General features: G+C 44.1%; 1 long non-coding RNA gene across 4 annotated transcripts; it reads left to right on the top strand.

Moving 5' to 3' along the window:
• Nucleotides 1-721: 721 nt before the first annotated feature.
• On the top strand, nt 722-9965 carry LOC107976848 (uncharacterized). Of its 4 annotated transcripts, none has more exons than XR_010148498.1 (4): nt 722-829; nt 6770-6895; nt 9224-9373; nt 9644-9965. It is a non-coding gene; the product is annotated as an uncharacterized LOC107976848 (long non-coding RNA). The 4 variants fall into 4 exon arrangements; XR_010148499.1 differs by lacking the exon at nt 9224-9373 and adding an exon at nt 5014-5115; XR_001721126.2 differs by lacking the exon at nt 9224-9373.
• Nucleotides 9966-15468: the final 5503 nt, after the last annotated feature.

Below are 15468 nucleotides of genomic sequence, written 5' to 3'. Positions count from 1 at the left end.
GTTCTGGGGGGCTCAGAGGAGGGAGAGTCACCCCAGTCTGATCACACAGAACTGGCTCCTGTGAGAGGGTAAAGCAAAATGGTGGCCCTGAGTGAACCCCAGTCCTGCCCTCAGCACTGTACACTTCTTGTCTTTCACTATCACACTGCACTTAGAAATAGAATAAAGACTGGAAACAAAAAGGCAGAGGGCAGAGGCCAAGGCCCAGATGAACATACAAAATGAGCTCCAGACCAGACATGAGTCTATGTCAGGAGGTGGCTTGGATCCATTGCCCTAGAAGCAGAGCTTGAGATAGGGACTGAGTGCACCTGATGTATCAAGGGAGCGTTCTTCAGGGAAAACCATAGAGGGAGGGAGGAAGGAAAGTCAGAGAAGGAGAAAGAGTAGAGCCAGGATACATTCTCAGGTAAGGTCTTGTCCTCCTGACTCTTAGGGGTCTGGGGAGGAATAAACTTAGCCCCAGCCAGGCAGCTTCTGCAGTCAGCTCAACAAAGAAGGTGACAGCTGGGAGCTGTCAGCAGCCAAAAGTCTCAGGTGCACTGGCCCCAGAAAGGGCATCTGGGTGGGGCCTCAACATGGACAGTTACAGGCAGATAAGAGTCAGAAGGGCCAGCATCAGATCCACGTTCCCCTGACATCACTTTGGTCTATCTGTGACCTCTGAAAGGACATTCTTGTGAACAAAGGTGAGCTAACAGGTTCCTTGCAGAACCTCAGTGTGAAACCACATGCATGGGCAGGGGTCCACATGGGGTGGATCCACCCCTCTTAGTCTTGTCCTGTGGTGGTCCTGAGCCATGTCTCCCCCATCTCGTTTGTACATCAGGTATGTGTCCACAAAACACAACTTTGGGTGGTAGAAGCAAGTTGATTTGCCCAAAACTATTTGGTACCCCGGCTTTCCGGGGTCATGATTTATACACCAACATCCACCAGTTATCAGCCACAAATTCAAGTATGTAAGAAAAGGTCAATTCCTCCCACCCACCCAGGAAGCCTGGAGGAGCAGGTGTGGAATGCAAGGGGGAACCAGGAATTTAGCTCCCAAGCAACTGCTGGGTGTTAGAGATTGAGAGAAAGTGTTCAGGGAAGCTGTAGGATCTTCTTCTCTTGTAATGAGTTTGTGTGTGCATGTGTGCAAGCATGTGTGTATGCATGTATATGTGTATACATCTGCATGTATTGCATGCTTATGCATGAGCATGCATGTATATGTACATGTATGCGTGTGCATGTATATGTGCGCATGTGTGTACATGTGCTCACAGCCTTCCCTTTGCAGTTCGGAGTCACTTTGGTGGAAAACAGTACTTTTTAATTTTAGGAAATTAGCTTCAAGTGAGAAAGCAGGGAAGTAAAATATAGTATTTTAAAACTCTGTCCTAGGGGTCTCGTTGTCCCCTACCCAGCCCCAAATACAGCATCGGTCAGTTTTGTTTGTTTGTTTCTGGCAATTTATATAAACAGCTTCCCAGAGCTATGTGTGAGATAACAACTTAGCCCACCCCTAGTCTCCCATTCCCTCTCTCTAACTCTAGGTGTCTCATCACACACCCATCCCTGCTTGTCAGGGTGTGCTGGTGTTCAGGTGATTTGGCCATGCCACTCCTAGATCTGTGCCAGGGCCCTAGGTTATAGCTGGGCCTGTGGACACTCAAGGGATAGGAAGCCACTGGCCCTTCAAAGAAGGAAGAAGGCAAGAAGTCACCGCCCAGAATGGAGATTTTTTTTTTTTTTTTTTTGAGACAGAGTCTTGCTCTGTTTCCCAGGCTGGAGTGCAGTGGTGCGATCTCGGCTCACTGCAAGCTTCGTTCCCCAGGTTCACGCCATTCTCCTGCCTCAGCCTGCTGACTAGCTGGGACTACAGGTGCCGACCACCATGCTCGGCTTATTTTTTGTATATTTAGTAGAGACAGGGTTTCACCGTGTTAGCCAGGATGATCTCGATCTCCTGACCTCGTGATCCGCCCGCCTCGGCCTCCCAAAGCGCTGGGATTACACGCATGAGCCACCGCGCCCGGCCCAGAATGGAGATTTCTACATCTTCCAAATATCCAAAGTCATTTTGCTGTTTTAGATATTTCATTCTTATTATGAAAGCTGTATGTGTTCATTGAATACCATTAGAATACAAAGGCAAAAAAAAAATCATTTTTCTCCAATCCAGGGAGAACCACCGTCAATATTTCAGCATGTACCTTTTCAGATGTCTTTCTACGGTGACCAACACTTTTTAGTTGTATCATGCCTACATTATTCAATATCTTTCTACATTATTAGATCTTCAACACAAATGTAATACAGTCCATGCTAGGGGAACACCATCACATTTTGGCCTATCTACTATTGTTGGGCCTTTTCTGAGCTGGGTTCTCCAGCCTCTTCTGGCAGTTATGAGTCACCCGGCATTCCTTCAATAAATTCTTTTTCTACTTAACCCAGTTTTTATTGATTGCAACTATCCTGATGGATACAGACAGTAAAGCTGTTCTTCATTTCTCACATTTTAACTAGTGGTGTGGTGAACAATGTTATAATTTTGTGCATTTGCCTGATTTGTTCCTTGAGATTCGTCCCTAGAAGCAGAATTGCTGGATTCAAAGGTCTGCAAAAGTGTAAGCCTTCTGGTTGATAGTGCCTAATAGTCTCAGGCCTATGGTGTTGGAACTGATCAAATGTGCTGTGCATTAAGCTTGGAGCTTCACACACATAGGCTCTGAGAGTCACTGCACCTCTCAGGGTGTATGGCATTACAACCAGCTTACAGACGAGGAAGCCAGAGTCAGTGAGTTGGGTCACTTGTCCTGAGTTACAGCACTGGGAAGTAGCAAAGCTACTTGAGATCGGAGCCCAGATGTGCTGGGTATTCTGCTTGCCCCTCCGGATGCAATTGCCCCTCTCTTCCCCTAGGAGGCTTATTATGGACCACATCATGGCCCCCTTGCCTCCGGCTCCTGTTAGATTCACCCACTGGGAGGCATGAGCAGGAGTTGTGAATAGGGAAGGGTAAGAACACACTATTGATTTCCCAGCTTCTTCCCTGGCAGGTCACCCTGGTTGTCTGAGTGGCAGCATCAAAGATCAATCTTAATCTCCCTGGGTTGGAGAGCTTCTCCCTCCACTACCCTCCCTCAAGTCTAAGGATGCAAACAGCTCCTTGCTGGTGCTCACATGGTCCCTGACCATCCCTTACAGCTTTTCTTGACCCCGCCCACCTCTGTGTACATAGCTCCCATGTTAGGGTCACCATCTTTTTCCCGTTGGGATACTGACAATAGACCAGGTCTGTCTGGAGCCGAAGTGCACGTTTTCCCATCACACCATGTTACACACAAGTGTGTATTTTTCACAAGCAGTCTCAGCCACTCCAGCTCCTGTGCACATACACACATCCCATGACAGGCACTTCCACGTTTCACCCCTCAGCTCTGTAGAGGTCAGAATATACGTGAAAGAGCTCTGGAGGGAGAGTGAAGCAAGGTCTTGCTGTGTGACCTTGGGCAAGTCCCTCCAGCTCCCCAGCTCTCTTGACTTCAGTTTCCTCATCTGAAAAATGAGGAGCTGAATTAGAGGGTTTCAAAGGTCAGCTATCCCAGGAGAAAGAGAACAGTGTATACCAGTAGATATTAAATTTACATCTGCACTTTACACACATCTGCACACCAGTGTGTGCGGTATCTGTGCATAGAGAAAAGGGAGCCCTTTTGCAAGCTGAGTGCTGGGACCTTTTATTCCTATGTATTTAGAACCTTTGCTGTTTGTACTTGGCCAGCTTTGGATGGCAAAACAGTCTATTCTCTGTGGAAATTCTGACTTATTTTTCCAGCTGGTCTGCCAGTTGCCAAGAAATGTCATCTGAATACCATTATTTAATCGAAGATTAGCCCACGCCTGTGACATAGGCTGTAACTATTATCTTCTTTGATTTTTTTTACATAAGCACACATTTTCTTCACAGATTAGACCTTGCATTAGCAGAGGTAAATGCTGCCTCCTTCTTGGCCAAATAGCCCAGAAAGTCGTGAAGTGATCCAGTGGGATTGAGGCTGTCTGTATCTGTGTGCGTGTGCGAGTGTCCGTGAGTGTGTGCTAGGATGCGTGTGTGACTGGGAGGATATGCATGTGAGTGTGAGTGAGGAAGCTACCTTTGAAGTCATTTCGTGCAGGGATCCAGAGAGAGGACTTTCCTTGGTCATTGGACGTATCAACTTGGCCTCCCAATTTATCAGATGATGTTCAGCATTTGTTTTCAAATTAGAGCATGTGTGAAACAAAATCCAGCCGGGCCTGCCGGGAGGTTTTAGGATGGACCCGACAGTATTTGTAACTCAATCATATTACAGATTTCCTGGGTAAAGCAAGAGGGCAGGGAGGTCATGAGTTCAAGCTGTAACTGTTGGCTTGGGCGTTGGAAAACTCTAGACTGCATGACCTTAGAAGGCCACCACTTAGCCCTGGAAAGTCTCCAGCCTCTTTAAGCTCTATGTGGCATCCAAGTTCGCCTCTCATTTGCTGCTTTCAGAGCTTTCTAGGACAATTTTCTCACTGGCCTTTGTTTAGGCAGTTGAGGTGATAACATCTTATTTTGTTTTGTTTAGATTTTTATCAGGTTGCTCCCGACTGAGCAGGGCCCCAACCCAGCCTCAGAGTGGAGCTCATTACAAGTTGGGGCTTGCTCCCTTGTTCTTGAAGGCCCTTCGGATTCTTTCTTATTTTCCAGGCTCTTGGCCTCTGCCTGGTCCAAGGGCCAAGCTACAGCCAAACATCTAACACTGCCACTCCCAAATTACTGGCTAAATGTTCGTCTGCCAGAAAAGAGGAGCTCAGGAACAAAACCTTGGGCCTGGGGGCAACTTGACTCTTCTCATACACTGAGAGGGCAAGAAAGGTCACGGGCTTCATTTTTAAGAGCCAAGGAAATTGAGAAACTAGACAAACAACCAGAAATTCTCAGATAGAACTTATTTCTACCCCCTCCACTTTCATCCCCCAACCTTGTTCTCTTTCCAGAGGCAGGCTATGGACTTGTCAACGACTCAGGAGCAAAGAGAACTCTGCCCAAGGGGACGGTCATGCCCTTGCCCCAGCACTTTGCTGGGGGCCTGGTCTGTTGTAAGCACACAAGCATAGTTTTTGAAATAATGAATGAATGAATGGGTGGATGACTGTGTGAATGAGGATGGTTCCCAGAATAAATCCTCAAGAAAATCTTCTTTGGAAAGGGTGAAGTGTGGAGAAGCCCGTGACCTGTGTTAGTTACATTATAACAGATATCAATGTTTCCCACCCTATTGAGTGTCCCAGCCTTCAAATCAAATTAGAAACTCCTTTCAGGCTCCTCGGGGTGGGTAGATGAGAGCTGAAGGAGGAGGAGAGGCAAATAGGGAAGAACTGACCAAGATGAAGGTCAGACCTTCATGCCCACATGAGCTCTATGCACACTTCAGTCCTTTTCCCAGACTACTCAGTGCTTCCCTACCCAGGCACTCCCTCAGGAAACAAGGGAAGATGAGTACATGGAGAAGATAACCAGGAGCCCGACCAGGCTTTTTTTTTTTTTTTTTCTTCGAATTGCTAAGTGTAGAGTGACTCATAGGAACTCCAGACAAAGATGACGATGGAAAAGGAGTCTAGCAGATCAGGGGAGGTGGTTGAGGTAAAAGAAGTGGGGGGACTTGAGGTTGGGAGAGAATGGGAAACATGTTTTGTAAGATTTCCAAGATTTTTGGGGGCTGTTGTTAAGGACTTTTTCATAAGACCTGTTACCCTGCTGGGGTTTACATCACTATTTGATCTAAGCCCCAACAGGACGACTACATCTGCTACTAAGCTGTGTTGTAAATGTCTTTAATTTTTATATTTCATCTGAAGGGAGTTGTTAAAGTGAGTTTACAGGGTGATGGCTCTTTGAATAAAAGCCATCAATACTGGAGCAGAGCTCTGTACGACACTTAATTTTCGCTCTAATAAGCCCTCCTAAAACATTACAAGATTTATGAGGGATTTTTTTTCCTTTCTTCTTTTTCCCTTTGACTTCCTTTCCCTCCTTGCATTATTTCTCTCCTCTCCAGCTCTCGCACTCTCCTCTCTTGCTTTCCTTAAAGGACATATTTGAAGAGAACATTTTTGCTCAGATGACACCACTTCTCTTTTTACCGCCAGCCAGATGTGCTCTTGACTTCTGAACAGGAGAAAGGTTTCTTTGAAGTTTTTCAAAGACTTTGCTTTTATTTAGAATTTTTTTTCCCTTTTCTCTCTCTCCCTGGTGTTTAACTGGTTGGGAAGCCCCAGGAGGGGTTTTCGCATGGGCCTCTTTTCTTTTCCTGGGGCATGAAAGGAATGGGATCAGAGGCACAATGTTCCCAGAGAGCCTTCTATTTTCTGCCCCAATGACTCCAAGTATTTTCTGGTAGAGCCGCTGTCCCCAGGAGCAAAAAGAAGATGGCTTTGGATTTTCCCTGGAAACGCATCTATTAAATGAACAGAATGGTTCTGGTAGTGGTGCAGGGGTGAAGGGCACCCCCATCCAGTCCCTGAACATCTCCCTATCCTTCCTAAGGAGGGCAGAGAGAGGTCTTCACTTTCCTGGCCATGCTGCTGTCACGGTTGGTTGCTTAACTGCTCTTGCATGGCACTGAAATTTGATTAAAACAAAGATCAGTAATGGGAATTCAGGGGACATGTCAGAAAAAGATTGGTACCCCAAAGTGAGAGCAGGAGCCCCTCTGCAAGTAATGAGAAAGCTTTATCTTTGCATCCCTCATAGCACCACAGCCTGGCATCCTGCTCAATATGCTTGGGCCAGTTTGTGATTTTTCAGGAGGATTGGAAAAGTGCTAATGCTTTAGGAGGTGGCAGTGACAGAAAGCTGGAAGACTTCTCTGAAGAACAGGTGAGTCTTTAGCATGACATGCTAGGGCAGAGGATTTGGAGTCTCAAGTTTCCGTCAAAGTGCCAGCTGTGTACTGAGTAGCTCTGTATCTCCCCAGGTGAATATAAGTTCCAGAAAGGCAACATCCCCGCCATTGTATTCCCAGGGCCGAGAAGAGTGCCAGGGACTCCATGGGCACATGGAAAATGTATATGTCCTCCATGCATGTGTCTGTTTCACAATAGCCATGACTTCTTTGGAGGAAATGATGCTACAAATTCAGGAGGGAGGGGTTTTCTCTCAGAGTACTTTCAAAGAAAATAGGAACTGGGGGCCACCAAAGACTTCCTATGCCACAAAAGTATTTGTGTTTTCTAAAAAACCTCTAAGGTTTTTGAGGAAAATAAATACATTTGGAATTGAGGGGTTTGTTTTTGTTTTATGCAAAAATAGATTAATTAAAACCCAGGAGTGTGTGTGTACATGTGGGTGTGAGCACTGTTTTTTGTTTGTCTTATGTGAAGTGTGTTCACTACTACAGATAATCATAGTCAGGCTCATTTGACTGACTCCTAAAGACGAAAACCCTAAGTCAGAACCAATCAGGTTCATATATACCACGACCCACAAGCCTGAAATCACAACACCAACCTTGGGAGTGATTGGGTGGGTTACAAAAATTATTCTCCAGTCTCTTCCTTCCACTAATTTCTTAGCAGCTTCTATGTTCTTAGGGGCAATGTGGATATGTGACTTCTGACACATGGGTATGGTCATACTGGGGCCATGTGATTAGTTCAAGCCAACAGACTATGAGTGGTGTTGGTCACTTTTGGGTCAAGTCAGTTAAAAGTCTTTGTGTGTATCTTCCCTCCCTCTCTTCCGGTACTTCAGCATCCCATGAGGCCACGTGTTTCAAATGGTGCTGCTAGAAGACCACAGAGCCTCTCTCAACCTGAGTCCCTGAGCATAATGTGGGGCCTCTTGCTAACCAGTCTTGGATGTAAAACATGAGCAACTCAATTTTTGTCATGATAAATACTGAGATTTCAAGATTAATTTGTTATCACAGCATGGCCCAGCACATCTGATTAATGCACCCTTAATAGTCTGGCCAAGCTATCAAACAAACAAAGGCTCTCCTTCCCAAATGTCTTTTGCATCTATTCCCCTTCATTTCAATGGCCAAGATTCCTGTTTGGACCCCAGCTTCTCAATGGTATGATTACGCTAACATTCCATCAGCCGTCCTGCTCTATTTCTTTCCCCATGTAGAAATGTCATTTTCCGATTCCACACCCTCAAGCATGGCTTAATATCATGTCACTCCCTTGCTTAAACTGGCTCTCAATAGGCTGCAAAATAAAATGTAAACACTGAAGCCAACCCCACAAAACCCTCCGTGATGAAAACTGAACGCTGTCTTTCCACCTTCTTTTCTTAAATTCCTGAATTAAATGACTCCCTGTCCATGATCTCTCACTGGACATTGTCACCCCTTTCCATTGCCACTTACTCCTCCCAGAAGGCTTGACTCTCCTCATCCCACAACCCAGCTGTTCCTGACGTCAAAGGCTCCAGGGCCAAGCTCTCCATGACAAGTTCTCTCTTTGTAGCCCCACCATGTAGATGAGATCTTGCCCTTATGTGAAGTCCCACAGCCCTCATCCTTTCTTGTGTCAATTAACCCCTTACACAGAGCATTTTTTTGGTGTGTTTCACTGAGCAGTTCTACGACACCTTTAACTGCACCACTCTCACCACTTTCATAGGAGCTAGCCCAGTGCCATATGTAGTAGCTCAATAAACTTCTGCTGAAAGAATATATGAAGAATAAGCCAGTATCTCAGGGACCTAGCATGATTGAAGCTTACTATTTGATTGCATGTATTAGCCTATTGCGTCTTTAAGCCTGCTATTTTGAGAATATGGTTTGGAAACCACTCCCAGGGTGTTTGTACAACTCTAGCTCTGGAAATTCTGATTCTATAGCTCTAGAGTGGGTCTCACGAATCCACATTTTAATACAAAGGTCTTTTTAAAAAAAGACATTTTAAAGGTCTTTGAAGGAGATTCTGATGTGAGAGATCTGTAAGCCGCATTTTGACAAACACTAGGGTGGTGTGAGTATGTGATTGTGAATGCTCTTAGTGTATGAGGGAAATGCATTGGTAGTTTGGGTCGCTGGTGAGCAATCCTTTCCAGAAATGGCAAGTACGTTTTATCTCACTTGTCAACACCAATGCATTGGTAGGGGCGCTCCAGAGGACTGTTTTAAGGAGGTCTCTGGGGCCACATCTGGACTGCACAGGGAGAAGCCCTATGATGGATTGATGATGTCTGCCATAGGATGAGAGGGGAATGTGGGGCCTGTGTGCCAGGTGTCTGCCATCACTGCCAGCCCCTTGGTCTGGAGACACAGGACCAATACTTGGAGATGAACATCAAAGGATCATCTGAGTCCTAATCCAGCCTGCAACCCGACTTCAACTTCCTCAGGTAACTGTGGCAAGCACAAATAAGATCAAGATGTCCAGTAAAAGGTATTCCTTTCGAAGAAGCCACAAAGTTGTCATAGTGAACAATTGCTGTTTTCATCTGCAGCCTCCATCTTCCCCCTTCAATGGTACCTTGAGTTTCAGCAATTTACCCCTCTTCCATTCTCTTCTACTCTGGTTCCAAGTGGGCATCGGTGGGAATGACCACACCCCCAGTTCCAGGGGTGAGTCCTGATTGGCTGAACTCAAGCAGCTTATCCTATCTCCCCAGTGACAGGAGCAAAAGAGAGAGACGCCCAGGACTTGTAGGAGCTGCAGGAGGACCCTTTCCCTTCCGCATGAGGAGAGGCATGAGGGTGTGAAATCTGACCAGCTAGAGTGATTTTGTAACCACCAGATAAGAAACTGCAGCTGCTGAGGGGCCACTCTGAGCAGTCCAGGAATGAAGTCAACACCACAAAAGGCAGACGAGCGAGATGGTGAGAAACCAGGTCCTGGGGTATCCTTTGAGGCACTGGACCAAGTCTGACCTGAGGTCTGTCTGACTACTGGACTCTTGTTATGTGAACGAATACATGTTTTTCATTGTCTAACTGGTTGTTTTAGTCATTTTCCGTAACACAAGTCCTGACTAACAGTTCTTTGAGGGGAAAATGGAGATTCAGGGGCCTTTGGTCTCAACATATGCCACAAACAACAGACTCAGACTCTAGGCCCAGCCCAGAGTCCATATGTGTGCTAACTATGGGCACGTGATGTAGCTTTGTGCCTCTGCTGCCATTACCCTAGTGTGAGACTTTCAGATCGGGAGGAAAAGAAGCAGAAAAGAGTCAGTCCCACAGGATGGTTGGCTCTGGGCTGCTAGCCTGGAGTTCTGCTTTCAGCATTTGGATCTCATTGAGGCACTGGGCAATGATGCCTGAGCTTTAATTAGTTACACTGGTAAATGTCTTTGAAGGTGAAAATCGCTGAACATCAGTATTTTGATTCTTTTGAACTTAGGAGCATGTTATTACACATATAAAATAAAAAATCAATAGCCACTCAGTTATCTAGAGTAAAAGTGGCTGGTTCACACATCAGCATATAGATATACAATTACTTTCATGTGACTGACTTTATATTTATGTATTTTAACAGATCCTATGGTAGTGCTTTCATAATTAGAATATTTTATTAGTCACCTGTTTTTCTACCATCTCCACTAAAAAGGAAGAATTTATTTCTACCCAACTGTTTACTTGTCAGTTTGTGGTTTATTCAAAATCACATTTGCAGAAAACACTCTGAATGAAAAACCACCCTGGAACTTAAGGACACAAGCCTCCGTTGGGGGTGATTTCCTTCTTCTTCTTCTTCTCAACATTGGTTAACATTTTTCTTCTAGATTAAAGGTGAAATTGATGGGAACTAGACTGTCTGCAAGCTGGAAAAGCAATCACTTAAATAATGACATTCAAATAGATCATTCAGTATCATGTAAATGTCAAGCGTGAGGTCATTTTTCAAAACAACACCTTTGTTCAACTGCGTCAAATGCATAGACACACGGTGACCAGCCTTGGTGGACAGAGCCCCTCCTTCTTTCTTGCTGTTGGTCCCTTGAGCAGCAGTACCCCTCATTCAGACATACTCTGCTCTGTGGTGTGTGTGCGTGTGAGAGTGAGCAAGAGAGAGAGAGGGAGATGTGGGGGGCAGACAGACAGAGATGGCAGGGGTGGAGTCAGCCCAAGAAAAAGTGCCTTCACCTCTTCTTCCTCTCAAAATGATACCATTAATTTCTTCAGTTTGAGAAAATCAAACTTTTGTTATGATTAAGAAAAAACAAAAAGTGAGCCTCAAACACAAAGCAACTTCCATTCCTGCTCTCAGAATTTGGTCTTTAGGTCTTTAAGCACCCTCTTCTCTTTTCCTCTTTCCACCAGAATCACGCTGTCTGGTTTCCTACCTTATGAAATATTATCGATCAGCTTGAAATGAAAGTGGGTTGCAAATTAATGTCTGCAACATTGTCTCCCATCAGATGGTTGGGGCTGGAAAGCCACAGCTTTTAGGATGTTAAATATTTATAGTTATCATTTCAACCAAAATATGAACTTGCACAAAGAAGAATATGATGCAGGTTACTTTGAAAAAGTTTGCCTCATTTTCATGTCATTGGAGAAGCTTCAGAAAAATAGGGCCCGTATGGATGTACACCTTGAATGTAAGCTTTAAAACACTCCCAGAACAAAACTGCAGCAAATGACGGAAAAGAACCAGCCCATCTCCCAGAGGAGTGTTTGCCACATCCCTGAGAAATGAGTGGCTCATTTAGATTATCCAATTTTCCACTCTTAAATCTGGTGGACTTCAGCAGGCTCTCAACCCTACTCCCCAATCATGGGGATAAAAATTGTTCATCAAATATTATTCTAAAATTCATTGGTATGGCTCATTATTACAGACAGCAATTGCTTTAGTTTTGTTATCATTATTGCTGGCATTTTAAATGCCTGAAGGCTAAATATCTGAGATTCATTGTTAACTATATATCTCTCAGCAACGACAGACTTGTGGCAGCTTGAAGATATTTTTGAACAAGGAATAATAGTACAGTAGAGAATGAAACTGAATCTCCTTTAGAATTCATGATCACAAGGAAGTGGTATTGAATTTACCTCCCAAGCCTTGGAAAAGAGCACAAGATAACATTCTGTTTTCTTAGGAATCAAAATCAAATTTACAATGTAGTTTATCTAAAAGGTGAGCAGGTGACTTTAGGATATCTGCTAAGGGACAACATATCAAGGATGTCCCTGAGACTTCACCTGGGTTCCAGGAGGAGTGGCACCATAAATACTCACTCCACCAAGATGGTTTCTGCCAGAAAGCACCTTCAAAACCTCTGAGTCCAAGGTTAAATAATTACTTATTTCCACAATTTAATCTTAAAAAAAAAAGATTTATGTTAGCTAAGATACAAATTTTATCATGAAATTAAATAACTCTTATATAAGTTTCAAAATAAGGGAAAATAAGATCAAGGAAGCAAGATGGATTAAAGACGTAGTTTTAGTCCCTAAATGTCTGCCATTAGGAATTCAAGGTTGGACTACAGGCGGGTCATAAAGTTGGCTCTGAGCTTCCTAGCAGTCACTATAAAGAGAGAAACATGAAAGGTCATGAGATGTAGAGTTTGTAAAGTAAAAATAAGCCAGTTGTTCAGAGAAGCAACATAGCCATTCCTGATGCCAAGACAATAAAATAGCTCTCCTGAGCATCCCTGGGAATAATAAATAACATCTTCTGCAGCATCTTTGATCAGGGCAATGAGTTTCATAGTCTGTGTCTTATGAGATGATGAGACCAAGTTTTTGGTCAAGAACACACATGTGACTGGGCTTCCTAAGAAACTTTCAAATTCTATTTGTATGTTTGGGTAGTTGAATCAGACCTAGTCCTTCTGAGCATATTAGCCCATACACATTTACTCTTCCACAAAGCACACGTGCAGTTGAACAGATAGAACTTGACTGAGTTCTCCAATGACAATACTTTGAATGTCAGGAATTTCTGTAGTATGGACACACACTGCCTTTCAAAGTATATCCTCTGCAGGAAAGGGTGTGAAGCCCTCACCAAGAAGGCCATGTTTTCTGTGGAGACCCCGGTACCCCATTATTAATGGTTACCTTAATAAGGTAACATTGCCTGACTCTTATTATGATAAAATTATTTTGTCATCAGCCGTACCTCTAAGGTATTTTCCTTTTCCCATCATCAAATGAAAGGGCTTTTCTAAGAATAAATGTGATCATTGAAATGCACCTATTATTTGTCTGCCAGCACTTTCCTTCCCTCTTGGATATCAGGCTACCCCTTTGGGGAAGTTGTTCCTTTTTCTTTGTCCAATCATCCATTTGTGGTTGGGGTCTAAAAGTATAGCACTCTAGTCTCTTGCTACAATTGAGTGGTCTAGGGGTCACATATGATCCAAAGTGGGCCAATCAGATTTCTTTCTAGGGCTTTTCAAACTGGAGCTAGAGAAAGCATTTCAGGCCCTCCTTGGTGGTGAAGTTGTTCTATACAGTCCTGGGAGCCGTCAACAGCTGCATTCCCAGCTGGGTGAAGGCAGCCAGTCTGCAGAGGAGGAGGTGAAGTCAACACAGAGGGAGGCAGAGACAAAGGACACAAAAGTAGACCTGGCAGCATCATGTCCCCAGGTTTCAGGGTATCTCTTAGACCTTTTATAATCCTCCTATTGCCAATTGAAGTTGAGTTTCTCTCACTTGCAAAGAGAAGACTTTTTGCAAAGGGAAGACTTGTAAATGCTTCTACCGTTTCTCAAAACTCTTTCACCAAAAGATCCCCAGGTTTGTGTAAACTCAAATAAGCAGACTAACCTGAGGCTCCCAGGAATATTTCATATACATTCCCCAAGGGGGCCTGCTTGGTTAGGTGATAGTCTGTGTTCACACAGCTTATTCTCAAGGAGTGCACAAATAATTAAATGAAGATCAGGGGCAGATTACAGGCTTGTGAACATCAGCTTGGGCCCCACACTCTCCCACTGCCAGCCCCGGACTGTCTAGCACAGCTTTACTGTGTCACACAACAGAATCACAGGGCTCCCTGACCTTGGAATATTTCTAGCAAGTGCTTAATCAGGGCTGTTTGGCAGCCCATATGATTTAGAGACAGTTATATCTGAACCAGCCGTCAAACTAATGTTTTCATAGTCATTGTAAATTGGGACAGTCTCCCCTTAAGAATGGTATCTCTCCAACTTTGAGCTACAAAGTAAAAAAATGGGAGACCAGATTTTTGTGTTACACAATATGAGTTGTTTTGAATATGGAAATTCATGCTTCAGGAACCTAAACTGGAATCCTAGCAAACACATTTTAACTTGTGTAAATAGGGGTTAGTAACTATGAGCTGGATTTTTTTTTAAGAGACAAAATCTCACTGTTACCCAAACTAGTCTTGAACTCCTGGCCTCAAGGAATCCTCCTGCCTCAGCCTCTCAAAATGCTAGAATTACAGGCATGAGTCACCATGCCTAGTTAGGGAAAGCAGGAGTTTTGTCAAAATCTACTACATTTAATTGATTCTAAAATGCTATATAGAATGTGACTGACAGTGGATGGGGTATTGTAACTGGCAGGATTTTTTCCATCTCAGTGATACACAAAATGATAAAATATCCTATAAGCAATGGCATGTTTTCTTTGATTGCATTAAACAAGAAAGGCATATTTTAGTTATTGTGGTTTTTTCAAGGATGTGTCACAGTTACTTCCTTTGCTGTCACCGAAACTTTGTGTTGTAGGACTACTTTGGGGAGGCTCAGGTGTGGGCCTAAAGTGCCCCAGCAGTTATTGGCAGAGCCCAGCTTAGAACTTGGTGTTCTAGAATTCCATACGGCATTCTGCACTTTGTATCAGACTCCCAGCAGTTCCAGATCAGAGGCACACACAACCAGAACTCCCCATCCAACCCCAAACATATTTGCTTTCACCATTTCCAGGCATTCCCAATAAAATTGGTGTTAAGGGAAGAGAGAGAAGGAATAATTGACAAAATAAAGGAACCATTCTCCGTACCCCAGAAATACTGCATATTTGGTAACAGTGTGGGGCATGTATACATCCCCATCAGGTTCAAACCTCACTGTCCTCTTTCAGAGTCCTTTGTTGAACCCCAGGACAAGAAGTGAGATCGGTAAATCTCAGCCTATGGTGCACATAGCTACTTGCTCCACTCTCTTTCTTATTGACTCTGTATGCTTCATGCAGAACAGTCCAGAAAGCCACTACCAATCCCACACAGCCCGTGAGATGAAATATTTTTGCATGAAACACTTCAGCATAGTCTGATCCCTCAACCCTTTATAATCTGGATGCAACCTCCACTTCCCACTTCATTGCCTGCCATTTCCTTATCCCATGCCATAGTCAAATGGAACTACCAACTGTCTCCAGGTATATGCCTCATTTTCAGTCACCCTGTCCAAAAAACTCCTCCTCTTTTGCATGTTCACTTGTGCATTCACAGCCCCACTAAACACACATTTTCTCCATCAGAAGTAAGCTGTTTGGGCTCTAAACTCCC

This window comes from Pan troglodytes, chromosome 11 (assembly GCF_028858775.2).
Source record: "Pan troglodytes isolate AG18354 chromosome 11, NHGRI_mPanTro3-v2.0_pri, whole genome shotgun sequence".
Classification (NCBI taxonomy): domain Eukaryota; kingdom Metazoa; phylum Chordata; class Mammalia; order Primates; family Hominidae; genus Pan; species Pan troglodytes.
Note: the sequence above shows the minus strand (reverse complement) of the source record. Positions and strands in the feature narration are given on the sequence as shown.